At 38.6% G+C, this 11,948-nt stretch overlaps 1 long non-coding RNA gene across 1 annotated transcript; it reads right to left on the bottom strand.

Annotated features, from left to right (window-relative positions):
- Positions 1-6,836: 6,836 nt before the first annotated feature.
- On the bottom strand, positions 6,837-7,595 carry LOC106011134. The gene is made up of 2 exons (XR_001184675.2): positions 7,504-7,595; positions 6,837-7,436 (listed from the first exon to the last, which is right to left on the bottom strand). It is a non-coding gene; the product is annotated as an uncharacterized LOC106011134 (long non-coding RNA).
- Positions 7,596-11,948: the final 4,353 nt, after the last annotated feature.

Raw genomic sequence — 11,948 nt, 5'->3', positions numbered from 1 at the left:
AAAAAGGAATTAACCTATTTTGACAGTTCTTCATCTAATGAAAAAACTCCCACCTTTCAGCAAATAAATGCAAAATAATCGTAAAGGAATGTGACTGAGCCGCTGCTAGTGGATCCCCGGCACATCGGTTCCGATCGCAAATTGCTGGGAGCGACTTGTCAGTGATGAGGGGTTAATGAGCCTTCCCACTGATTGTAATGAGTTACTGCTTGTAGACTTCCAGAGTATTCCCAAAATTCTGTACTGATGGTTTCCATTCTCTCAGTGTGCATATGTTTCAACTTTTACAAAGTGGAAAAATTCAGCCTGACATTGTAAAACATTGACCTTCTTTTAGAAATTTTCAGTATCGGAGTCAAACAGAGCAGTCTTGAGATTTTAGGCTTTAACACAAGTTGCCTTGAAGGAACACATCGGAAAGCGAATGTGTTGAGAGGAATAAGAGATTATTATCTGTCAGATGCTGTCCCCATGGTGTGAGGAATTGCACACTTCCATGCCATGTTTCCTTGAGAGAAGTGTTATTTGAGCGACATCTTAATTGACACTTACATATTTGTACTGATTTATTTATAGGTATGATTTGTAAATCATTTTTATTGAATTCAATGGTCTTGCTGTGAAGGTATGCTTTCAATATGTTGTCTGAGGGGTGCAACTGCATAGTGAAATCCGTATTTTGACAACAGGGAAAGTATGTTGAAATATTTCCTTTTGCCCATACATTTTCACCTGTGTTCTTTTGTAATGACCTAAGTTGTCTGTCTTTGCACTTGACCTTGTTGTAATGTCACTGGTTTGTTTGTGTAACATTAGTTAGTCAGCCTTTGTGGTTAAAAGTTGAGAAGTTGAGGTTTTTGTACACTTACTTGTGAAATCAGGACTTGCATATTTTAATAAGAATGGATGGACCTGTCGTCCATTATGATTAAGATTCAGATGTTATGATTTTAAAATGATTTCTATTTTTAATGTCTTTGGAATTTATGGAAAAGCTATGAAACTTGTAATACTGAATTCTGTTTAAAAAAAAAAAAAAGCAAGTCTTTGTTGGAAGGAGATGTTGTGGTGCTTATGAAATAACAGGAATTTGGCTTGAGACCTTGATTCTTCCAATGTCGTTGTATTATCACAAAAAATACAGAGCTCATTTTGTTTGCAAGAGCAAATTCGTTGAGACCTTTCAAAAGTAGCGAAAATTTCAGAGCATGGATGTCCATAAAAATAGTACAGCACTGCCTTGAGTAATCCTGCTTTTTACACCTGCAAATTTTGTAATTTTCAAAGAAGTTATATGCAAAATGTTAAAAAGGGTATTACTACATTGGGACACTTGTGACACTAGGTTACTCAAATCACCAATTCAAGGCTTTCGGGCAAAATGCAAAGAAACACGAACGTGAAAAAAAACATCACTGTACAGTACTTTCTTTGAAGAAGAAAATGGTACTCTGTATACCTCTACATGTTGATTCCATAGCCATAGTCTCCATCAACGGCTAAATATAGCTGGTGTGACAGTTTATGTTTGTTTGAACCTCTCCATGTGTAGTATAAGCTTTTCTTCATCCTTCTTGCCATTGCCACTAACAGAGGTGCATTTACGACACATTATTGAACTAACTTGTGCCAAGTGATAGATCCTTTACAATTTACATGCATGTTTTGAAGCTTTGATTATCAAGGTAATAGCACTGAATGTGTTGATTGATTAGGGTTATCTGACAAGTGACATGGGAGTGGAGGGAGAGGGGACCGTAGCATGATTGTGTCAATTGTGTCTCAATCTTGCTGCAACTGTACTGTATCCACTAAACTTTTAACATTCCTTCCGCAGGGAATCTCCTAGTTCAATGGACAGACATGAACAAGTTTTAACTGTGTTATGGCTGTATTAATATATGAGGCAATCGTCTTAGTTTGAGTCTTTGTGAGCTGCTTTGCTTGGGACATGTTTCCATCTTCTTTATTAATGCCTGATCTTTGTACTTTTGCATAAATCTATTGATTATCCTGTGCTTAGGGCGTGACAAGAAGATCTCTGTACTGCATAAATTTGATGTTTATAATGGAACTTCTTGAAAAGTGAATAAATCATTGTCTAAATAAAAAGGGGTTTTCTACTGATTTGTCAAACTGTAGTTGTTTTTTTCTTATATTTTTAACTTATTCATGTTGTTGCAGGCAAACCATAAATTTAAATTTAATTTTCATTGGTCATCATTTTTATTTGCAGTATCGTGTTCAAACTGTTTAGAAAATTGCATTTTTTAAATAGTCGAACTTACTCTAACATCCACCCGCCAAAGACAATCACCTGTACAAACGATAACGTTCGACTTTCCCCCTTTCATTTTTTCTGTATTAATAAAACTATTCAGGAGTATCCAAGATGTCCACCTATCTCTAAGACAGCCTCATTTTTCCAGGACAGTGGGTTACCATCTTGGACCATTTTAACAGTAGGCTAAATAAAAATGTTGTTGTTTGAGGTATGGGAAAGACCTCTCATTCGATAGGTCCCGGGTTTAAAACCTGATAGTGATGGAAAATTTTCTTCTCTTAAATTTGCTCATTTCACCTCCTTTCCTGCTCTCTAACCGTGTTCTGTCATCTCCATTTTCTTCCCCCTCCTCTGGGCTCTTGACTCTTTCTGCAACCTTTCTACTGCTACTCATTGGCTCCTTACACTACAGCTGTCTTTCAGCCACACCCCTGATCTTAGGATAGATAAGATATAACACCTAACCTTCTCGGATAAGGGTAAAAAAATCTCGGAAGTCCTGTATGAAAGTTGCGCATGTTAAAATAGTAAAGATCCCTTGGTGAAGAGTAGATTTAGGCTGCCACACTGCCAAATTTCAAAATTAATTTTTACCAAACTGAAAATGCTTTATAACGTATGCCGTAAAACATTTGCCCACAAAGTTACAGACAGTGCATCAATATATGGCACGTCACAACAATTTAGGAATCGGGTGCTCATCAAAATCAACTTTTGGGCATGTGTAGTTATTAGTTATTGGAAAACAGTCAAACCTGCCATGACGGCCATCTATTTTATATGACCACCTATACAAACGGCCACTTTCCATCCACCCACTTGAGGTTTTTCTATATAATTTAACTGTGTAATACGGGCACTTTTCCAACACGGCTGCGGCCACCCTATTTTATCGACCCACTGTCAAATGTATCCGTCAAAGACAACCAGGCTTTGTCAAAAATGATGCATGCCCCCGGACAAGCCATCGTAATTCATTCACCTGTCGTTATTGTCAGTCCCTCCAATGGAGCATGTTGCTTAGGTCGCTCACAATGTTTACCCAAGTAGACCAATGGGTAACAATAAATTTTCAGCTGCTGGTAAGGGAAGCGTGTGATTCATTATACATAACCTATACGCTCGGCCCACAACTCAGTCTGTAAACCCAGTCCATAACAATAGAAGTCGGCACAAACTCGGGACTGATGTGTCGCTCATTCGCCGAGTGGTGGCGACCCATTCGTCTTACTATGGCACTTGGCCTTCCTCGCCTGACACATTTCGTTTTGTTTTGACCTTTCAAGGAAACATCGTTTTTTTAAAAATAATGAAAAAACAAAAATTCCCACAAAAAAACGTCATCCAACAACAAAAACATTTTCATGAGTCTTACGGCAGTCCTGAGCCTGCGACCACCGCCAGTTTGGACCTCAGAAGTAAATGGTTTGTTTTCTTCCTTTTGATCAGTCCTGCGTATGACAGCCACCTGTCTTATATGGACACTTTTCTCCTCGACAACGCCTGGCCGTTTTACACAGGTTCGACTGTATACAGTATCTTAAAACTTGTTCATTCATCTTGCTTTTGAGGAAAAAAATACCCTCACCTATCTTGAATAAAAAGTTAAATTAATTATTTATGTTTGAGTTTGAAGAAGGTGGGGGTCGCCTGATTTCAGAGGTAAAATTAGTAATGAAACGGATGCTTAAGTTTTGTGATTTTCAAATCTTGAAAGAATGTACATTGGGAACTGCAAATTTACTTTCTTGGTGAACGATCATTAAAACATTTTATTTTAGTTTTAGTAAGTTCTACGGCGCTTGCAATACAATTAGGTCATCTTGTTTAAGTAAATGTTTTAGTTTTACGGCACTTGCAACACATTATATTTAAGGTCTTATAAGTGCCAAAGATTAGAGGTGTTACAAGAGAGTAACAAACACAAAAAAGGAAAAATAAGGACAACAGATCTTGATACAGTTGACTTCGCTGGTGCCAACCCCCCACTCTGATCAACTTTTTTCCCCCAGTAAAACACACAGAACTGTGTTTAGAAAGTGGACATAAAGGGTGTTGGGCTAAAAAAAAAAAAATTCGATGAAGATTGCCCAATGAGTGGAAGGTGTTTCTCTGATTTCATTAATCTCAGTGCCCGATTTTACCATGTCACAGGTTATTGCAATGGTAAACCAGATGGAAGAAGCAAGAACGGTTACTTACTTAACCTATCTGGACCAGGTCATCAGATTGACTGTTATTCTGAATCCTGATCAATATAACTTAGATCTTTTAATTTTTAAGAGGCAGGCTGCTTAAATCTGCGCCCCCCCCCCCCCCCCCCACGAAATCAAGGTCTTGCTGCCGCGTTCTTCGTCGAGTTCCGCAATAAACACGCAATATTAGGCAAAATAACATCGACGCTTTAATTTTATCAGAATTTTTAATTCGAAATGGTGCGAGTACAGAGCCGATAGGCCTACGTAAATCATGGTTTCGGCCCAGCTCTAATCTACTGGGCGTACTCTGAAAGCTGTAACCGGAAATTTAGGATTTAGGCCGGAATACATTATGTACAACACAGACTGAGACACAAAGATCTAATGTGTGTAAGATTAAGCGTGCGCGTGTGATAAGAAAGTAAGTAGGTGTGTGTGTGGTGTGCATGTGTGTGCGTGTGTTAGGTATACGTGTGTGTGTGTGTGTGTGCGTGAGCGCGCGCGAGTGAATATTGTTCGTACATGATGCATGTGTCTACATACACGGAAGCCGGGCACCTAGTCTCAGTATACGTACACGGTAACCGGAATGAAAATTAATCAATATTTGTCCTGTGCTGTCACTTGTTGAAAAAAAAAAAGAAAGCCATACATTGTATGTACAAGCGTCTTGTCGGGCTCGCCATCGTGACCGGTCAGTGAACCTGTGCTTTCTCTCCACATTGTGAGTACCGGTTGGGGTCACCAAAGTTTGCGCGCTGCGAAGTATAGGACTCCGGAGTCGGGGGGGGGGGGGGGGGGGGTTATTGATTTTTTAAAAATGGTACAGTCGGGAGATGGCTGGAGTTGAAAGCAACACCGGATGACAAAAACTGAACTTGGAGTTCTGAACTGCCCGGTTACCGTGTACGTGACGACACTGAGACTTCGTGCTCGGTTGCCGGTTACCGTGTACGTAGACACTGAGGCTAGGTGCCCGGTTACTGTGTACGTAGACACTCAATAAATGTAAAACGCCTTAATAGAAGCTGCGTTCACACGGGAGTGGTCGTTATAGAAATGATCTACATTATTATTACTATTGGAGAAAAAAAAATTGCTGTATTTTACGATTTGACATGGAGTCAAAACAATACCATACTGGTTTTAAAAAAGAAAATATCTGAACTATATCTTTATACAGATTACCGGTGTATCGAAAGTATCAAGAGAAAAATAGAATAGGATCTGAATTGATTGGGGCATAAGCTAATTTTGCTTGTTCGAATCTCTCATTAAAAAATTTTTTTTAATAAACTAAACCTCATACTACACTTCTAGATCTTTGCATGAACCAAGTACCCGGTTACTAAATTTGGTTAAATTTAAAAACCGAGGGTTCCGTTATTTTGGGTCAGGCTGTATTATATTATATTTGGTCGATACCTTTATTGTTAACGTACTCATGTGTTGTTTCTAATCTAGTAAATGTTGTTAATAAAATTTGTACGGTGGGTCATGATTATTTTAAAGGCTGTTCTGCTTTTTTTATGCTACCGGTACTCAAATTGTCATGTTTTTTAAACTAAAACTGTAATCCTGTATTAATGCGCCTGGGACGGGAAGGTTGCAATTTTTAGGCAGTTTAACTTGCAATTTTTCTATTTCAAAAATGCAATTTTCCGCGGGGCCAGTAAATCTAGCCTACATAGGCCAACTTTGGCTGGGTGGGATACATCTTGATCTTGGCAGAAAGAGGGAGACTTTCTTTAATTTTTCACATCTTTCCTACTTGAGAATATATTTTGTTTTAGTTTTAGTACGAGTTTTACGGCACTTGCAACACAATAAGGACATCATGTAGTATACCTACCAGTACGCCATAAGTGCTGAAGATTAGTGGTGTTAAAAGAGAGAAACAGAAAAAAGGAGGAAAGAAGGATGATACACGTTTGATAGGAAAGAAGGAGCAAACCACACTAGAGCCCCAGCAAACCAACTGCACTTGAGAACAGAACTCGTGTTTTAATTTTACTTGCAAGGTAATCAGTCCAGATTTGACTGAAGTAAGTACATGTAGCTGCTATACATGATAAAAACTGCATTCAATATGCTGGAAGCAGAATTAGGAAACGCTGCCACTGCCAGTACAGTTATAATATATCGGTCCCTACTATTACTACTACCATAGTACAAACTATAACTATAACAAGTGCACTGTATATTGCGAAACCAGAGAAGATGGGAATGTCTGTTGTGGCAAGGAGTGAGATACCAAAGGGCGAACATGGTCAGGGTGACAAAAGATACAGGTGTGTACTGAGAACAACTTAAAAAATCTCCAGCCAAGGAACAAAGAAAAAAGCAGTAAAAGCAGGTTTCACAAATGAACGCATTCATTTTATTCTGACTCTGAACAACAGTGTAAATTTGACGATGTGCAGTGCGTTATAAGTATCTAACAACGCCAGAAGGTACGAAGTACCAAAACAACACAAGATACACAAAAAATTAAAATAGGCACCTCTTGATCTTCTGTCACAGAACACAAAATACAGCTCCAAGAAAAGTAGTGAGTACGTATACTCTCTTTGTTCTGTGCACATAATGTTCTTTGAACTGACCAAATGAATATTAAAAGTATCTTTCCAATTAAACAATAGAATCGATACAGTAGTCTCCGCCTAAACGTACACTCCGTTCACACTCAAAACGCACGCGTTCGTCATATGGCAGGGTTTTTTTGTTATATAACTTAGTTGCAAAAACGCATGGTCACTTCCTCTAAACGCACACTTCGAACGGTGAAACACACCAACATGTAAGTTTGACAAAGGGAAAATTTTGTTAAGACCTACACATATTAGATAAGTCTAGACAACTGGATATTTGGCGAAACTGCCCCTCACGCAGATCAAAGAGTGATGGACAGCATTTTCAAACCGAACAGTCCATTAAATTGGCTAAAACAGCACCTGGACATGGATGGCTGGTGCCTCTATAAATAAATCATTGATGATGGTCTACAGGCTAAAACAGCACCTGGACATGGATGGCTGGTGCCTCTATAAATAAATCATTGATGATGGTCAGTCCATTAAATTAATACATAGGTCTAGGACTGGGTGATACGTTGGGGGCGCCCACTGAAATGTCTTTAGAGAGAAAGTTTCTCACTGATGTTTGGGTGACTAATATTTAGTTAGGCCTATGAATATGATGCACACAACACACATGAATGTTGTAGAACTAATCTTTTGATAGGCCTATAGGATTAAAAAATTAGTCAGGTGATCAGCTGTGCTCGAAGAGCTAATAACATACTTGTTCAGTTCAAAGAACCACAAGAGAAAAGTTCCTCAGTCTCATGTCTGATGTCATTCATGCATATTTACCAAGTAGCAATAGATGAGTCAACAGGAGTGATTATTTGGAAAGCCGAGTAGCTGAGCGTTGTTCCCTATGACTGTCACTAACAGTTTGCTTAGGTTCCCAACATGTTAGTGCACATCAGTACAATGAGTTGATCTTCTTCTTTTTCTGCCACTCATTTAATGCCTCTGTTGTCGCCATAACCATGATAGGGGAATCCTTTGCCGACTTTAAAAAACAGTCACATTACCGGCAAAAGCGACTGCCCACCCCCTAAGGGAGGGAGGTCACTAAAGTGTTAAGGAAATGAGATGGTTGCAACCATTCATTAATGCACCCTCTGTGTACAAGCACACTTCCCTCCCGAGTACCGTGCGTTAAGGTGGAGACTACTGTTTTGGCTTGACAAGAAAATTGTGCATTGGACGGTTATGATGAAAGTGACAGTCCAAAAAGAGGTGAATGAATGGCAGGGGATTCTGCAGATTACCAAAGAACCAGACTGCTCTGAGTTGAGAACAAAAATATGGTCTGGAAAAGAATAAAGTCTGCAAGAATAGTCCTCCACTAAAAGAAAAAAAAAATGCCTTGATTGGGCCCATGTTATCAATCTTGTGTCACCTTCTCCATCATCATTATAAAATAATAATATTGTCATATGTCAAAAAGTGGGCTGGATTACAGACCTGAGTGTGTGCCATTTACCCTTTCACACATCGAGCGTATGCCTCACCACAAGGTCGGGTAAATAAATTTACCTTCAGGTCCTTGGGTGTAATAGGTGTACTGAAAGGACCATGTAAACTCAGGAGGCCTGGGCTCAAAGCTACAAAATTTGTGCAATACTTCACTTCTCTCTCTCTCTCTTCTGGCGCTGTGGCTTCATAAACGGTCAGCGATGCCGACAGCACACAGGAACTCAACACTCGCCCGGGGGTCCTTAAAAAGTGCTGAAAATGGGTTACTGAAATGTCCCAGCATACGGGTTCTGGTACGATAGCTGGCGGGACATCTCAGGAACACATGGTCCATAGTTTCGTCCTCTTGCAGGCTCGACAGGACGGATCTGGGTTGTCTGCTGGCGCAATTTTGTGGAGATATGATCTCAGCTTGGGCGATTTTCCACCAGTTCTCACTTGAACCGAATATTAATTCAGGTGCTGAAGGACTCCTGTAAACAGGTTGGCAACAACTCAACAAGCACACAAGCCATCCCAAGCACTTTCTTGCAAAATTTACTCATGTGGGCTGTTTCTAATGTACACCAATCAGGTGTGATAAAAAATTTGTCCAGATTGGACATTACCATCGGACAAATTTTGCAAAACAATCAGTTCAGGTATCGGACAAAAGGGTACTGGTTATATGAGTCGAGTTGAAATTCCTATGGGAGAGACTTGATCATGAAATTCTGACTCTAAGCTTTAAACGTGTGGCCGTTGCATTTACATGCAAAGATATGAACTGTACTAAGACTTAAAAAAAGAATTAATTAAAAAATACAGAGCATTTCTTCTGAACGAATGAGGGACAACACAAGTGCAAGAAAGAAACTCATCGGATTTCTCAAAATTTACAGCGTCAGTTCCCTTTTGTGAACATCTTCAACAAGCTGCTTCCGCAGGGAACCTCAGGAGTTAATCCCTGTCATCAGATAAAGCCTGTAGTTTGCTTAAGTGTTTTCAACACAAATCATTTCTTTTGGCACCTTACAGAAATGGGCCTGTCTCATCGTTTGCAACCAATGGCTCAGTTATAGAGCATTCTTGAAAAAAAAGTAGCATCAGCAATATATCAGTAGGCCTACACTTTGGGGATTCATGTTTGCTTTTATCTGTGGAGCTTTTAACTTGTACTGAACAACCGACAGTCATATTTTGAAAAAGTGGAATGAGAAACCAATAGCTCAATTCTGTGGTATAGTGTAACGTCCAAGAGAAATCCCTGTCAACAATTTTTACATTTTTAAGTTCAATATCATGAAAATCATGCTCCACTTATTTCAAATTTTAAGGTCTGAAGAATTCATGGTTACTTCTAAAAGTAAAGCAAAGGCCGGCGCCTCCAGAATTATAAATACACATCAGCCTCTGTCTTGAGCTTTCACACTTGACACTTCTTGTTTCAGAGTATGGCTACATAATGATGCAAAAGATGGAATCTAAATCCAACAGGGAGTATAAACAGACTGCTCAGCATTCTATAGAGGAACTCTAACCCCATAAAATAAATCGTCCAACAACACAAAACAAGGCAGCCTAACAAATTGTAAAAGTGCTAAAAAAATAAATTTTGTTTCGAAAACCTCCCAATTAATTTCTACTTCTCTGTTGTAACTCTTACTTCAACATCATTAAAGTAACATTTAAAAGACAAGACAAAAACAAACAAAAATAAAACGAAGGGTCAGTGACAAGGGATAATTTCATTTCACAAAGACATGTTTCATATACATATATCCAATATTGAATGAACACAGAAAAAATTACAGCAAAACATGTGAAGTTTCCCTGCATAAAAAAGTCAAATTTCCCTTACGACAAAAAATTCATTTCAGAGCATCAAAATTATACATCGAAACGTTCCTCAACTTGCCATGGGGCTATGAACAGATAACCCACAGTAGATTTTAAATATAATTCTGAGGCGCATTTCAACATCAAATCTACAAAACATCACAGCTTGTTTCCAACATTTTCAGAAAACTCATTACCCTACTACAATTTGAGTAATATTGATACATGATACAAAAAAGTTTTTCACAGAAAATGTTGAATATACCTTGTGCAATCCATGGAACACTTCAGAAAGCACCAAAAGCCCATTGTGTTTTGTAATGGTATATATCAGCCCAGGAAAAGATGGAAATGTGAAATTCCAGTGCAAAGCTTTCACTAGAGATGCTAGATTAATTATGAAACTTACTGGAATGCCAAACAGACAGGTCGATATCGACATTAAGTTCACAAAGCGTTTTTAAAAAGGGTTACGGGGGAATTAAAGCTTCCAAACCCAACAAATATCGAGGAAAAAAACCCATCTCTACTTTGTTGTACTGAGTGTGTACCATCTGGTTTGTGGAACCATCATTAGTCCTGGACTGTCTGTACAAGTCGCTACCTCAGAATTACAAAGTTCTATCTGACATATTTGGCTGCTTTGAGTTACTAAGACCATGAGAACTGCTCTATCAAAATCGTATGATTATTCGGAGTCGTTATAAAAATATTCAAAGGATTGCATTTGAAAAAGCTCGACATGTGGAACCAAAAATTTTTTACATCAAGTTTCTCAAAACTAAGTACTGGCAGATAGAACTTTGTAATTCTTGGGTAGCAAAATGTATCTTTACGGGCCTCCGATGACAAAAATAATTTTTTTAAAAAAATGATTCTAGACCAGGAAACATGGCCATGGAACGTAGTTGATCCCAATACTTGTGTGAACAACAAGTACTTGTTCAAGAAAAATAAAATTTTAAAAAACCCAGAAAAGACATAGTCACAAACTCACACCTGGAACACCAAACAACCTGTGCTAAACAGTGCACAGAAACAACATTCGGAGAAAAAAAATATTAAAAAATGGACAATACACCTTGCAGCTTGCCAACCAGCAAAATGTTTACACAGCAAAGACTAAAATACAAAAAAAATATAGTAGTCTATAATATCTCTAAACAAAATGTTGCTAGACATTTCAATTCATATATCTTTAAATAAAAAATATGACAAAGACAACAACAACAAAAGTGATAAAAAGTGGCACAGCTGAATGGTGCAGTAAGCAAGTAACACAACACAGAAGACAGATAATGTCCAAGTATTCGCCCTCACAGTTCAGAGCAAACAACTCCATGCAAGCATTTTGAGGGTCAGCTGACACATGTGTCATAAGTTGAGGAAATGATTTTTTAAATATATATATACAAAAAGAAAGAAAGAAAGGAGATTGCCCTGCTGGCACAGAATGTGTCATGTATAGTAAGTGACAATACGAAAACAGTGGCTTGCCCTGCCAGCAAAGAATGTGTCCAGTACAGGATGGGAGCTGTCGCAGGCACCAAAGACAGTCACCATGAAAACAGATGAGTACCATATTGAGCACAATAATGG

The sequence above is a fragment of the Aplysia californica genome, unplaced genomic scaffold (assembly GCF_000002075.1).
Source record: "Aplysia californica isolate F4 #8 unplaced genomic scaffold, AplCal3.0 scaffold00061, whole genome shotgun sequence".
Classification (NCBI taxonomy): domain Eukaryota; kingdom Metazoa; phylum Mollusca; class Gastropoda; order Aplysiida; family Aplysiidae; genus Aplysia; species Aplysia californica.
The sequence above is the reverse complement of the archived record's forward strand: the minus strand, read 5'-3'. Positions and strand labels throughout refer to the sequence as shown.